Consider the following 16,853-nt stretch of genomic DNA (forward strand, 5'->3'; position numbering starts at 1 on the left):
CGTCCTTCCCACTGTGATGCTTTAGACGCAACCCTATATTTACAGCCTGTCCTCACAGGGATGGACACATTCATAATGTCCTATACAAAACAGGACAGCCTAAACAAGGAAGTATGAGATGTGGGGAAAAAGGCAGATGTATTCGTGTGACATACACAAATGTGTGTCTGCGTGTACTTTTCATTTGTGTTTTACAGCATTAAGCAAAAGGAAACCGAGCGGTCGCACATGCCTTTATGTTCTTAAGAGGAAAGAAAGGACAGACTCTCTCTCTGAGGGAACATTGTCTCTTGTCCTCTATGCGTCACTAAGTTCCTCTACTAAAGATTTATATATAGAAGCTCACCAGAGGCCACGCTGTCATTACCAGCAGCTCACCTGATGATGAGAGTGATTTATTATCCGATAAGAAACTCCGCTGGGATATAAAGAACAGTTGTGCAGGCTTTTTGCATTCGATATTTATATCTATTTCTATAGGCAGATAATAGGTAAAAGAGCTACAAAATAGCTGGAGAGATGAAACTTTTTGTTACGCAAACAATTCTGTGGAAGTTTTAGGCACACAAGGACAGGATAAGCAGTGCTTCACAACATTAACATATTATCTTTTAAGCTGATATAGAAATTGATATATACTGATACAGAGCATTTCAGAGTCCCAACTTTGCAGCAGATGGGCTACAGCAGCAGAACATCTGGCCAGGTGCCACTCCTGTCAGCTCACAACAGGAAAGCGAGGCCAGTTCAGCTGTAAAAACATTACCTGATCTCAAGAGTCTGATTTCTGCTGTGGCATTCAGATAGAAGGGTTGGAATTTGGCATGGATAACATGAAAGCATGAATCCATTCTACCTTGTAGTGACAGGTGATGTCATGGTGTGAGAGATACAATCTTGGCACACTTTTGGCCTCTTAGTACCATTTGAGCATTGTTTAAACTCCAGAGACTACCGAAGTATTGTTGCTGACCACGTCCATCCAGCCATCCTCTCACACACCACGTCACAAAGCTCAAATCATGTCAAACTGGTTTCTTCAACATTTCAAGGAAGTCGTAACAATAAGTTCATTGTACTCAAACAGCCTCCACATTCACTAGATCTCAGTCCAGCAGCGCACCTTTAGGACATGTTGAAATGATTTGCATCATGGATGTGCAGCCAACACATCTGCAGCACCTGTGTGATGATATCATGTCAATACAGACCAAAATGTTTCCAGCGTCTTATCAAATCTAAAGACTAAGGTAGTGCTGAAAGCAAAAGGGGCTCCAACCGCAAACTAGCAAGCTGTAACTAAAAGTGTCTGGCAGGTGTATATTGCCTTTTGAAGCTTACTACAGATATACTGTGTTTTTAAATTATTTATTTATTGTTTTATATTATTGACAAAAGTTTTTCCAGCTTCAGTAGCTCATAGGATTATACAGATATATCCACAGATACCCAAACGACAACAAACTCGTATTCTTATGTTCTTTAGCATGTAACAACACAATTTAAAAAAATCCCTCAAAACAAATGTTAGTGAATGTGACATATTCAAACTTTAGATGGTAAAATGATAATAACGGTTAGTGCAGCAGAGGGTCAGCGCAACAGAAACCAGTCTACAATAAAAGGTGAAATCACAACACTCACAAAAGTGTATTCATTTAGGTACCTTGACCTTAAGCAATAATAAAATTGTGCTGCACAGATGACTGAGTGAGCTATATTCCTCTTAAAACTGTGTCTAATGTGACCCAGCATCCTTTTAAGATCCATGTTATAATCTCATTAGCCCATTCAGCTGTATTCCATCCTGGCAGAGGACAAACAGCCTGGACAAATATACAGAACAGTTAAAAAAAACAGCTAAAACTCCCACTGCACATAGATGCTGACCACGTATTGTGAGCCTAATACAATGGCCCCAATTTCTGACTGACAGAAATGTATTTTTCAAAGGTTATTGCATGTTTGGTGATGCATTCAGGGTCCTCGTGGGCTTATGAAAATCCTTTTAGCTATAAATGACCATGGAACCCTTCAGCACATGTGAAATCGCAGCAGGGAGTCTTACACTTACATTTTGAAATAAAGACACCCATGCTTGTCATCACATGATCATCCTCTTTTTATTGTTGTAGGTATTTATGTATTTACTTATGTTTGTGTTCTGTCTACACTGTAGCCACTGATGTTTGCAATTTTCATATTTTTTGCTGCTTTGCTGAAGCAAAGATGATCGAACTGCTTTGCATCTAAAAATATAATATACTGTATTTAACATTTTACATGATGCTTTAGTTTACTTTCATTTTTTTTAGCATGTAAAATTGTTATTGTTAAAAATGGATATAAAAAAGCGATCTATGCCAAATGCACTCAATTTAAAAAATCCAAAAATCGTGAGCAGGTAAAGGCTTGTCATTGTTAAGGTTACTGTTGCAGTGTGAATGGCACTTCCAATTTTATCCATAGCTCATAACAGTCTATATTAGCACACATATTGGTTTATCTAATTTGAATAAGGGGAGGCCATCTAGACTCTTAAAAGTCATTCCCCAGCCCCTCAATAACTGAGACCATATTTATTCAAATAATCCAAAGCCTTATTATTCATATCCAGAACTATTTCTCATTCAAAACACAAATTCATGGAGAGTGAATCACACACAGCCTTTAGCTTTGGGATTTGGATTCATGGTAAGTTGAAAGAGGTCAAAGAGAGAATTGCAAATGACCATCCATAATTCATGTGCTCCCAGACCTGGTTGTTCGTCTCAACTTTTAAGGTCAAGACATTTCCATGAATGTGGGAATCTACAGGCAAATGCCATAAATAGGCTACATTACCATTTGTGTTTGTGTGTTTATTTAGAATTAGCTAGCTGAGCTAAGACCCTTTTCCAGTAGAATTTAAAGGTTTTATTATAAATTCTTTTTGTAGTAACAGCTGTGGCTGTCTATTGTGTTGAAGACGCGCCAACTAAAGTTTTGTGGAATAATACTTTATTCCACGATGAATCAATGTAGTGTCTTGTCTGCTCAGAGTCAAGCAGCAGAGGATATCATACCCATGGAGAGGATGAGGAAGCACCTATGCCAATGTGAAATAAAAGGATTTCTAGTGGGACAGCTAACAGTGGCTGAAGCTCCTGGAAACCACTATGTTCATGAGCAGCATTAACTTCCAAAACAAGTAAAAACATGATCATTTGCAAAGAAAAGAAATTTTAAAAACACAGGGGCAAAGCCTCAGTCACAGTCCTAGAGAGTGGTTCTGTTTATAAGGTTGGGGAAACCTGCAGTCAGCTGAGACTGAAGAAGTCACTTGGATGAGTGACGAAACGTTACGTCAGGATGAACAGAATCAGCTTTTTGGAAATTCCTTACCCGGATGATTGAGCATGCATCAAAACAGTTAGCTTGTAATGTTCAATTCAATTCAATTTTATTTATATAGCGCCAAATCACAACAAAAGTCGCCTCAAGGCGCTTTATATTGTACAGTAGATAGCACAATAATAAATACAGAGAAAAGCCCAACAATCATATGACCCCCTATGAGCAAGCACTTTGGCGACAGTGGGAAGGAAAAACTCCCTTTTAACAGGAAGAAACCTCCGGCAGAACCAGGCTCAGGGAGGGGCGGCCATCTGCTGCGACCGGTTGGGGTGAAGAAGGAAAACAGGATAAAGACATGCTGTGGAAGAGAGACAGAGATTAATAACAGATATGATTCGATGCAGAGAGGTCTATTAACACATAGTGAGTGAGAAAGGTGAGTGGAAGGGAAAAACTCAATGCATCATGGGAATCCCCGGCAGCCTACGTCTATTGCAGCATAACTAAGGGAGGATTCAGGGTCACCTGGTCCAGCCCTAACTATATGCTTTAGCAAAAAGGAAAGTTTTAAGCCTAATCTTGAAAGTAGAGATAGTGTCTGTCTCCCGAATCCAAACTGGAAGCTGGTTCCACAGAAGAGGGGCCTGAAAACTGAAGGCTCTGCCTCCCATTCTACTTTTAAATACTCTAGGAACAACAAGTAAGCCTGCAGAGCGAGAGCGAAGTGCTCTAATGGGGTGATATGGTACTACAAGGTCATTAAGATAAGATGGGGCCTGATTATTTAAGACTTTGTATGTGAGGAGCAGGATTTTGAATTCAATTCTGGATTTAACAGGAAGCCAATGAAGGGAAGCCAAAACAGGAGAAATATGCTCTCTCTTTCTAGTCCCTGTCAGTACCCTTGCTGCAGCATTTTGGATCAGCTGAAGGCTTTTCAGTGAGTTTTTAGGACATCCTGATAATAAAGAATTACAGTAGTCCAGCCTGGAAGTAATAATAATAATAATAATAATAATAATAATAAATGCATGAACTAGTTTTTCAGCATCACTCTGAGACAGGATATTTCTAATTTTAGAGATGTTGCGCAAATGGAAGAAAGCAGTCTTACATATTTGTTTAATATGTGCATTGAAGGACATGTCCTGGTCAAAAATGACTCCAAGGTTCCTCACAGTGTTACTGGAGGCCGAGGTAATGCCATCCAGAGTAAGAATCTGCTTAGATACCATAGTTCTAAGATTTTCAGGGCCGAGTACAATAACCTCAGTTTTATCTGAATTAAGAAGCAGAAAGTTAGCGGCCATCCAGGTCTTTATGTCTTTAAGACATTCCTGCAGTTTCACTAATTGGTGTGTGTTACCTGGCTTCATGGATAGATAGAGCTGCGTGTCATCTGCATAGCAGTGAAAATTTATGCTATGTCTTCTAATGATGCTGCCTAAGGGAAGCATGTATAATGTAAATAGAATTGGTCCTAGCACTGAACCCTGTGGAACACCATATTTAACCTTAGTGTGTGAAGAGGACTCTCCATTTACTTGAACAAATTGGAGTCTATTAGATAGATATGATACAAACCACTGCAGTGCAGTACCTGTAATACCTACAGCATGTTCTAATCGCTCTAATAGGATATTATGGTCAACAGTATCAAACGCAGCACTGAGGTCTAGCAGGACAAGCACAGAGATGAGTCCACTGTCAGAGGCCATAAGAAGATCATTTGTAACCTTCACTAAAGCTGTTTCTGTGCTGTGATGAGCTCTGAAACCTGACTGAAACTCTTCAAATAAGCCATTCCTCTGCAGATGATCTGTTAGCTGTTTGACAACTACTCTTTCAAGGATTTTTGATATGAAAGGAAGGTTGGAGATTGGCCTATAATTAGCTAAGACAGCTGGGTCTAGAGATGGCTTTTTAAGTAAAGGTTTAACTACAGCCACCTTGAAGGCCTGTGGTACATAGCCGATTATTAGAGATAGGTTGATCATATTTAAGATTGAAGCATTAATTAATGGCAGGACTTCTTTGAGCAGTTTTGTAGGAATGGGGTCTAAAAGACACGTTGATGGTTTGGAGGAATTAATTATTGAAGTTAACTCAGAAAGATCAATTGGAGAAAAAGAGTCTAACTTAACACCGATGGTACTAAAAGTAGCTGTAGATAATATTACATCTGTGGGATGATTATTGGTAATTTTTTCTCTAATGATAAAAATTTTATTTGTGAAGAAGTTCATGAAGTCATTACTAGTTAACGTTAAAGGGATTGTTGGCTCAGTAGAGCTCTGACTTTTTGTCAGCCTGGCTACAGTGCTGAAGAGAAACCTGGGGTTGTTCTTATTTTCTTCAATCAGTGACGAATAGTAAGATGTTCTGGCTTTGCGGAGGGCTTTCTTATAAAGCAGCAAACTATTTCTCCAGGCTAAATGATGATCCTCTAAATTTGTGACACGCCATTTCCTCTCCAGCTTACGAGTTATCTGCTTTAGGCTACGTGTTTGAGAATTATACCACGGAGTCAGGTACTTCGGATTTGAGGCTTTAGTTTTCACAGGAGCTACAGTATCCAGAGTCGTACGTAGAGAGGAGGTAAAATTATTAACAAGATAATCGACCTCTGTTGGAGTAGCGTTCAGATAGCTGCTCTGCTCTGTGTTGGTACAGGGCATTGAAGATGATAACAGTGGGTGGATTATATTCTTAAACTTAGTTACAGCACTTTCAGAAAGACATCTACTTTGATAAAGTCTACTCTCCACTGCTGTGTAATCAATTATTGTAAATGTAAATGTTATCAGGAAATGATCAGACAGCAGAGGGTTTTCAGGAAACACTGTTAAATGTCCAGTTTCTATGCCATATGTTAAAACAAGATCTAGAGTGTGATTAAAGTGGTGGGTGGGTTCTTTTACATTTTGAGAGAAGCCAATTGAGTCTAATAACAGATTAAATGCCATGTTGAGGCTGTCATTTTTAGCATCTACATGGATGTTAAAATCACCCACAATAATTATTTTATCTGAGCTGAGCACTAAATCAGATAAAAAGTCTGAGAAATCAGAGAGAAACTCTGTGTAAGGCCCAGGTGGACGATAGATGATAACAAGTAAGACTGGTTTCTGAGTTTTACAGCTGGGGTGGACGAGGCTAAGCATCAGGCTTTCAAATGAATTAAAAGTCTGTCTTGGTCTTTCGTTAATTAATAGACTGGTGTGAAAAATTGCTGCCACACCGCCCCCTCGGCCTGTGCTTCGGGATTTCTGGTAGTTAGAATGACTCAGGGGTGTTGATTCATTTAAACTAACATACTCATCCTGCTGCAACCAGGTTTCTGTAAGGCAGAGTAAATCGATTTGTTGATCAATTATTAAGTCATGTACTAACAGAGACTTGGAGGAGAGAGACCTAATATTTAATAATCCACATTTCACTGTTTTACTCTTTGGTTCAGATGTGGATACTGTATTGTTCTTTCTTTGTGATTTTTTATGTTTAAGTTGTTTATTGCTGGTTTTTAGTTTGTTTTTTGTCTGTTTGGGAGCTGACACAGTCTCAATGGAGATGGGTTTTTGGGGGGGTAGCAGGAGGAGAGAAGCTGCAGAGAGGCGTGTAAGACTGCAACTCTGCTTCCTGGTCCCAACTCTGGATAGTCATATTTTGGGGGGTTTAATAAATTGGTCCATATTTCTAGAAATGAGAGCTGCTCCATCCAAAGTGGGATGGATGCCGTCTCTCCTAACAAGACCAGGTTTCCTCCAGAAGGTTTGCCAATTATCTATGAAGCCCACATCGTTTCTGGGACACCACTCAGACAGCCAGCAATTTAAGGAGAACATGCGGCTAAACATGTCACTCCTGGTCTGATTGGGGTTGTTGTTGTTGAATGTTATGTTGTTGCTTAGCCATCTGTGTTCAGATGTCCAGAGACGGGAGGGTCGCATGTCTGATCTGCTAACAATAACTAATTAAGGAGGAAGAGGATGAGATGGAGATGAGAAGGCAAGAGGAGTGCTGCAGGAGACAGATGAAGGAGATGAGAAATACAGATAAAGATGAAAATATAAATGCAAAAATGTTAAATTGTTTGAAACAGATACTGATGATTTTAAAAAGTCAAGTAACTTATAATTGTTATACTGATATACTATTTACCTGATGCCTGTATCACTAATTGTTTTTGTTTGTTTGTTTTGTACTCTTCTATCTGAAACAACAGAAAAGTGATGAAAAAAATTCTCTATCTGTCCTTGATGATGAATATTGTCATTGTGAGGGCAAAACAGTAATGATAATTGAAGATAAAGTATCTGAATTTCAGGAGCGGGACCGCGCCTCCAAACACGCCCTTTCCGGTTCTCATCTATATATGTTCCCCCAGTTCTACAAGCTGTTCGTTCTCATTTACATGCCCCACCCTTCCTCCCCTTTTCAATTCTTTAACTTCTTAAATAATATTTAGTACATGGGGATCTGCCAGTCCCCTTCGAGGCCTTCCCCAAACCACAGCTCAATTCATGTCCGAGCCATTCATCTTTATCTACTAAAACGCTGTCAAACCTCAAATGAGGACTTGGGCCCAGCGAGTGAATTTCTATGTAAAGCATGTATGAGTGATTGGACGTGATCGCTACGTCCAATATGGTCTTAAGAAATGTGCACATGACATCACGTGCAAAACTATAGATCTGCGTGACCGGGGCTTCAGCAAATGGTTTCACAGTGACCATCAGCAACCTCCAGTTACCGCTCACAATCGGTTGGGGAATACACTAAAAACTGGTCTCTAAAAATGAGTGATGATGCTGAGTGTGATATTGAAGTCACAACATATTAGTTGCTTTTTCATACCACAGGGATCACGAGCTACAACTACAACTTTCAGCTAAAATCCTGCCCCCTCTTGGTTAAAGTTAAATTTAGCAGCTTATAGCTATGTTAGATTCTCCACCCTATTACAGTTACCCTACAGTTACAGACTTTTCCTCACTCAGCCTGTTTTACTGTATTTTAATGATTTCTTAAGTCTCAGCTGTAAAACACAGTTGTTTTTAAGGAAAGACTAAAGCAAATGAACCAAAACAAAACCCAGGAAACAGCTGGCGCCCGCCACGGTTCACTGACCACGTACCAAAAAAAGCAAGACCCCTCAGTAGATGTAGATTAGCTACTGGCTGCCTTTTTAATCAATGTGGGCAAGATTTTAGATTCGAGTTAGAAAAACAAACACAATTGTTTGGCTGCCAGACTCCCAGATTGTATCCATAAGTTGGGACAAAATAATTTATTAAGCCAGTATTCGTGTGTTAACAACAGCTGTTATTTTTAGGATCCATTAGTTTTGCATTTAATGCGGTCCATTAGAGCAACATCACAAACAAGCAAGGACCAAAGAGCAAATATCTGCAGCATCAGACAATGGAAGCGTCAGAACAGTCCTGTATCTGCAGAAAAGGCAGCGCTATATTTAAAGGGACACTGTAGCAGCCAAAAAGTCTAAAGCCTTGATAGATTCCTGCTGATCGCAGCTATGCACAGACCCATGTCCACATAAAGGTGAAATTGCTTCAGTGATTTATAGTTTGCCCTCTGAGTACTGAGTCCCAATTCTAAAGAATCATACGCGGTGGCATCAGTCCTCTTGTTTTTACAAGGACTGAAAATGACCCAAGTCAGACATTTATGTGGCCAGCGCCGTACCATGAGGTCAGGTATACGTTGTGGTTGAAGTAAAAGCCAAATGGCAAATTGCAGGGGCGTAATTTCCAAGGGGGTTAGGGGGTTATAACCCCCCCCCCCCCCCCAATAATCAGACCCAACCAATATAACCCCCCCAATAAAATTATGAATTATCTTGCATAAATAGCCTGTTGATTTGCTTTACTCGTTTCAGGTATTACCAGCAAAATAGTTGCATGTTTAATCATCTGGGAATTTACCCAGATTTATTTATTTATTTAGACAGAGATCTTGACCCCCGCAATGTTCAGCACAAAGTTACGCCGATGGCATATTGTAATTGCAAAGTTAAGGTTAGGTTTTGAAAATACCATTTTCTGACTGGACTGAGAACCCACATCTGTGTCTGTCTGAGATCCCGTCACTACACAGATTCCGTACACCCTTGTGCATGCTTACGTGTCTGGGCAGTTTATTGTGTGGGATGTGTCATTTGATAAGAAAAGAGGGAATGGGAAATGAAACAATGGCTGTTTGTGCTTCAGCTTCATGGAGTCATAATGCTCATAAGTCTGACTCACATCGGGCATTGAAGCTCAATCATCATCTAGTCCACCGCCTCACCCCAACTTCAGTGCACAGTTACACAATCTGGGCCAGAAACATGATGCACAGCACATACACTGAACTGTGTTTGAATCATAAGATGGAAAGTTTTTTACGTATTTCTCATTTAATTCTAAAAGTGGAAACTAGATTTGAAACTGTCACAAAAAAGTTGAGGAGGGTGTGACAGACAAGACAGCAATCGCTCTGTTTAATAATGCAAAGCTGTACTTTATACTGGTACACCTGGTACAGGCATGATTAGGGATGGGTATCGTTTAGGTTTTATCCGATACCAGTACTAAACCGGTACTTTTGAAACGGTGCCGGTGCTTAAACGGTGCTCGAACCGGTGCTTAAAGAATGAAGAACACAAACTTTGTCCAAAAACCTCTCATGTTCAGCTGTTTTTTTGTAAAAAGATAACAATGTTAGCCTTTTCTGCAGCTATAGGACATATATGGTATCACTCTTGGCTGGAAGCAGTGCTTAAACAATGGAAAAAACACAAACTTTGTCCAAAAACCTCTCATGTTCAGCTGTTTCCCACTTTTTCTTTGGTCATTTTAGCCTTTTTGGCCAGGGTGAAGGAGTATCTGCCGTCAAACAAGAAGACAGCCGCATGTAACTACGACGGTGTTTGCTAGTTCACCTTACATTAATAACGTGGTTAGCCTACTCAACGTAAATTACACACGAACAACATGAAGCTACTCACGCAGAGAAGAACAGCTGCTGCTGCCATCATCATTTCTGCTACACTGGCAGGGCTAGGGGCCAGGACTCTACTCTTCGGGTTCTTGGGGGATGTCGCTAACTCCGGGTCCGATAACAGGCACCACACCCGCAGTAGATGTGCACGGTGTGAGGGCTCGCAGCAAGCTATCAAATATGGTGCATTTCTCGGCTTTTAAAAAAACGCTATGCGTCGCCAGGTGTTTCATCAGATTCGAGGAGTTACCTCCTTTGCACAGTATCAGCTTAAAGCACTTGTTGCAGGCTGCTGAGTTTGCATCTTTTGCTGTGAAGTACAGCCAGACTTTGACCACTTCGCCTTGGGCATTTTTAATCTGTAGCTCTGCTCTAAAAGAACGTACGTACCTGGGCCCGCCTACTACGCTTGCAAAGGTAAAATGATTGGCTAGAATCCAAAGTGTATGACATCTCACGAAAAAAAAAGCACCGAAATGTGCGCTGCTTTTCGGTCTGGTTACTACCGTTTATGTCAGAACGGGTGCCATAATGGCACCAGATACCGGTACCCATCCCTAGGCATGATTTATTTTACTATATAACAAAAAAATTAGTGCTGTCAGCATTAATCTCGTTAAAATGACGTTAACGCCATAACCGCATTAACACGGCAAAACTCCGCGTTGACAGCAAATACAGTAACGCTAACAGCACTAAAAAAATACATATATAAATATTCTACTTTGGGTTTTTTTTACATGATTGTTCTCTTTTCTTTTTACAGTAGTATTTTAAATTAATACTACTGACCAATTTTAAAGAGTTTTTCAAATCTAGACAGAAAAGTATTGGAGGCGAGCTGACAGATGATTACTCAAACCTCAGACAGGGGGGTTGAAACTACAGTGTAACCTCTTCAATGGTGGCTGTATATACTTTATACACATACATATACATATTTAGGTATACAGTATATGTCCAAGTATATATATTTTTTTACCTAAAACTATTTAAATCATGTTTTAAATCCAATATCTACTAATTGCATGCAAATAAAAAGGTGCTTAGAAGCACTTTATTAAAGGTCTTCACAAGGTTATTTATTTTCATTCTCATGGAAATCAAACCAGTTTTCATATAATTAACAATTCATTCATTGTCTCTTAATATCTATGACTCATTTTCTTGTGAGATTTTTATGTAATTATCTTGTGACCTACACTGCATATTTTAACATCACATGATTTTAGACACCACCTTCTCTTTGTTTCATATGAGAAGGAGGATAACTGACTTAGTCGATGTTAGTTTAACACGAGAGCTTATTGTGCTGCAATGGATCAGTCTTAATTAAAAGAAACAACAGAGCAAAGACAGAGAACTTTAAGCAGCGTGTTTTTATTCTTACTTCACTTCACCAACTCCTCTTAGTGTAGGATGAAGGGACAGTGACTCATTGATTGACTGGGTGTGTCTTTCTGTGTGGATGTTGCATGTTCCCTCTGTGCCTGTGAATTTCCTCTGGGTAATCCGGTTTCTTCCCACAGTCCAAAGATGTGCTTGTTAGGTTACTTGATGTCTCTAAACTGGCTGTAGGTGTTTGGTTTTACGGCTGTGCTAGCCCTGACCTGCTGAGGGTGTACCTTGTCTCTCACATTACCAGGCTGAATTTTGTGGAGGGGTGGATTAGCAAATAAAACTTGGGCTGTCCATCTATATCCTTTTGTTTGAAATTGCAAGGATGCATTCTGCCAAAGCTTCTGTACTTTTGTACTTAGTTGATTAATGTACAATAAAGCTTTTCTTTTGATGACCGCGATTATGCTTTGACGTATTTTAATATTAAGCCACGTTTGTTTCCCACACCTACCAAAATCCACATCCATTTTTTATACACTGTGTGATCTGCCACAATTACAACAAATTATTGTCAGTGCCCTATGTTATATAAAGCAGTAATATATTTCTTTTTGAGTAATATTGAAATTTTATCAAAAGCTTTAATTATTTTATACAGTTCAGTGTAGTGGGCAATTTTTAAAGTGTCGCTGGTATCACTGGGTGTGGTCATGGTGTTGACCCAGTAGCTTCACTTATCTGGGTCTTAAAATGTGTCCCACATCCTTGCTAACCCTTGCAGATGTTTCCTGAAGGTCTGATGAGCTGGCAGTCTGCTTCTGCATGTGAATCCTGCTCTGATTGGCTGGGTCGAGGAGGAAATACGAAAATGAGACCTGAAGCATAAAGTCTCTGTACTTCCTGTTGACAGAGAGTCCCCAAGGTGATGACAGAGTTTCAGTCCAGCTGTGTTACCGTAGGGTCTGTGAATTTTGGGAAAGCAAGGATAAGATTAAAGACTGGGACATGAAGGACTATACACTGGGGACCTGCTCTGAGGCAATTGAACTGAGATTGGACGTAGATTTGGGACTAGAGATTTCAGCACAGGCTCAGAAACGAGCAAAGAGGGAATAGAAATTTAGTGTGAGATCAATAAACATGAACAATAAATCAATGTGTCACTATTTGAAGGTACACTTTGCCAGTGATAACATTAGACTCTCATCATTGTTTCAACACATCTGATTTCTGACATCAATATCAGGTATTACTTCCTACTCTGCGAGCTTAGAGTTCATTCTTGGGTGAGAGGCCATGGCTGTTGGTGCAGCAGCTACAGCAGAGACTCAACGACATACAAAAAGTGACTGATGGCTTTTACAATTCTGGCAGCTGTTTATGAAAGCTTTCCTGATTTTTTAAGACACAATTTTAAAATCCTGGAAATTAAGGATCAGCTTTGTTGCAGTGCCCTAAACTCAGACGTTGGAATTCCCTCAGAACGTGGCAGAGCAGTCTGGTCATCTTTCCAAAGCCGAATGCTAAAATTTAAAAATCAAGTACTGCTTTTTAAAATGTATGATAACTAATTGAAGGGGACATGAAACACTACAAATATAAAGGCTAATTTACACCATTGAGCCCTGCTCTCAAAATCTGACATTGATGTAACTGTCTGTGAAGCTGGATTTAAGAAAGAATTGCTTAAAGTTTTAAAAACATGTTTAGCGCCGTCTTCTGTCAGTACGGAACGTGGCGTCTTGTGGTTGGTTGGTTGGTTGGTTGCGGCAGCTAATCCTATTGTTAAGTGATGACGTATGAAACCTGCTTCCGGGTCCAAACTACTTTGTGTTTATTAAGGCTGTTGTGTTTTTAACATTTTTTAATGTTTTGTATCTTGTTCTATTTAATCCAAAAAAGCTAGTGATCACTGTTGGCCTCTCTGAGCTTTTATTACCAGTATTCATCAGCAGCACATTTCAAAGCTCAGTTTTTAAAACCTTACGGTGTAACTACAGCCCAGCCCATGCAGCTGTATATTAATGACTAACCTCGTCTTGTGGATAGATTATCTCAGTTGTTCTCCTGACTTGGGCAGCACGGTGGCACGGTGGTTAGCACTGTTGCCGCACAGCAAGAAGGTCCTGAGTTCAATTCCACCATCAGGCCGGGGTCTTTCTGTGTGGAGTTTGCATGTTCTCCCCGTGTTTGCGTGGGTTCTCTCCGGGTACTCCGGCTTCCTCCCACCGTCCAAAGACATGCAGCTTGTGGGGATAGGTTAATTGGATAATCCAAATTGCCACTAGGTGTGAATGTGCGAGTGAATGTGAGTGCGAATGGTTGTCTGTCCCTGTGTGTTGGCCCTGCGACAGACTGGTGACCTGTCCAGGGCGTACCCCACCTCTCGCCCTATGACAGCTGGGATAGGCTCCAGCGCCCCCCGCGACCCTGAAAAGGATAAGCGGGGATGGGTTCTCCTCACTTAAGTTTGGTCCATTTACAGCATCCTGCCATGCAATTGCATTTGTCGGGAACCCTCGCATTAACTTTTGAGTGGAAAAAAGTTAGCGTTCATCCTCCGGCTTCACTGTGCTAATGTGTTTATTATGGGCAGAAATTAATTCAGCTCAAGACGCTGTAGATTCCCATCAGTAACACTTTCGGTCAGCTAGTAAAAGGTAGTTCTATTAATCTGCGCTCGTTTACTCTTGAACCGGAACCGGATGTTCCAAAAAACTGAATTGTAGAACTGAAACTGAATGGTGAGAGTGAAACTGAAATTATTCGACAGCTGAATTTTTAAAGGATAAAATGCAGTTTCAAAGCAAATGAATTCATTTTCAATATATAAAATTCAATTTCAATTTAATGATGATCATTTTCAAACCATAAATTCAATTTCAAATTAGACTAATTCAAATTCAGTTTTCAAAAGCATTTATTCAAGTTACAATTCAGATTCAATCTGAGCAATTCAAATTCAAATTTAACTTATTCAAATTCAGTTTCTGATGGCACAGATTTCTGCCCATAGTTTATATCATGCTAACCATAGCTGTGTAGCTAGCCACCACGTAGCACATCATTATATACATGCTAACTTCAGTAACCCTACAAACGTCACTACTGTTTAGTTTTCTGTCTTCATTTGTGTCGGAAGTGATAGCAGCGCTGTACGTTTTAATATTTCAGGAATCCCTCAGTCAGAACATCGTATGTCATCTTTAGATGGAAACTAGCGAGCTAACTCCCTGCTAACTTTGAACTCCGATAAACTTCTACTTCTACTGTTTTGTTGGATACCTGGATGTTAAACTTAATTGTTACACCAGAGCAGCCACACCAATTATTTTATTAAACATTAAAGAATTTAGACAGTTTGTGACTCTCAGTGATGCCGCAGTGTTCGTTTGACTTTGGGACCAGAAGGTGTGTTTGGACCCAGAAACGGCTAATGACTTAAAGACTTACATCAAATACTTACATTAGTTGGTTAGCTAACTCGTGACATAGAACATAATGGCACTAAAACTAAAAATAGGTTTAAGAGGATCATGTTTGTGCTGTTCCTGTCTGCAAGACTGAGCTTTATGTTAAAACCAAAAATATACTGTCCACTAGCACCAAGTGGTTCTGCCTTATTTGGCTAGCACCACTCAAACGGGACAGCCAACTTGTGCACTGTTCTGTGTCAGAGTTGGAAAAACAAACTTCTCCTGTAAATCACTTCTTTGCATTAATTGTGGAGCTGGATTCTGGATGTGATTCACTCAGAACAGAAGATTTAAATCAGTGGGGTTAAATGCAGTTACCTTGCCAGAGTATCAGACCACTCAGACTGTTTTTGGTATTTTTCTATAAGATGATTATTTATTCATATAAAGTTACAATATAATGTGTTTTCATATTTTATGTTGTCATATAAAATCTGTCACAGCTATACAGCTAGTGTTTATTGAAGCAACATACATGAAGTACAGGCTTAAGCTTCAAACAACTCTGAATATCTCTCAATTTCAAAAAACTTTTTGTACTTTTGGCCTGGTTAAAATCACTGTGCAGCGATTTCTTACATGGCCTTACATGGGCACACAGCACACCATCCCAGCCTCCCCAACCCTCTCAGAAAGGGTTTGCAACCTGTACTTAGCAGTTCTCTAGAAATTTTCAGAGATTAATCATAAAATTGTGTCTATACAAATGGAGCAAGGGTTATATTTGTTTAGATTTTCCAGAAAAGGCAACACAAGACAGCATTAGATGCTTTTTATTTTTTTGAAACAACGGACTTTAAAGCCAAGTATTGGTTCATTCCAGAGGAACTGTTAACAGAATGCAGCTGATGCTAGGTTTCCAGCTATGCCTGTACTACAAGTTGACATTGTTTAAGAATTGAAAATCAAAGCTGTAAGTAATGTTAAATCACTGAAATGTTCCTTGTATTGATAAATTCTGTGACTCTGTGGGGATAATTAGCTAAGCTGCTCTTTAAAATTCTCCCTTTTTTAACCCTTGTATGGTGTTCGGGTCTGTGAGAGCCATGCCATTTAGAGGCCGTTGCCCCTTTAGGCAGTATATACCATCAAAACCTGCAAAATATGGTATAAGGATATGTACACTTGATTAGAACTGATTTTATTTTTTTATAACATTTTATTGACAAAAAACGAGAAGCACATTAATTCATAAATGTGATCGAACAAAGGTAAAAGGAAAAAATTAACCATGTTTGCTGTTCACATGGCTTGTAATTGGGATAAAGTAAACATCTGTTGAGTAATTTAACATAAAATTGTTTGATAGTGTTAATTGGAAAGCCAAAACTCTAGCGGGTCCACCAGACCCATGAACACTGGCTGAGTAACAAAAATACGAACACCATACAAGGGTTAAAAACCTTTTTTCTGTAAATTGAACCGGTGGTGCATTGAACTCCCTGGTATGTTAAGTATTGCCCCTAAGGTCACTCTCTCATTGTGTGCTCTACTTTTTTAATGCACTGATGTTTATATACTTGTTGCTGTTGAATGGGTAACACTTCTGACACACCCAGCAAATGAGAGGTGCTGCAGAGCCCTGCAGAGCAACCAGGAAACACGCTGTTCAATACAAAAAAACAATGCATGCTGTTCTGTGATTGAATGTGCCTCTGGTTCTCAAACAAGGCTAGAGCCAGCCAATCAGGAGACGAT

This window comes from Oreochromis niloticus, linkage group LG14 (assembly GCF_001858045.2).
Source record: "Oreochromis niloticus isolate F11D_XX linkage group LG14, O_niloticus_UMD_NMBU, whole genome shotgun sequence".
NCBI lineage: Eukaryota > Metazoa > Chordata > Actinopteri > Cichliformes > Cichlidae > Oreochromis > Oreochromis niloticus.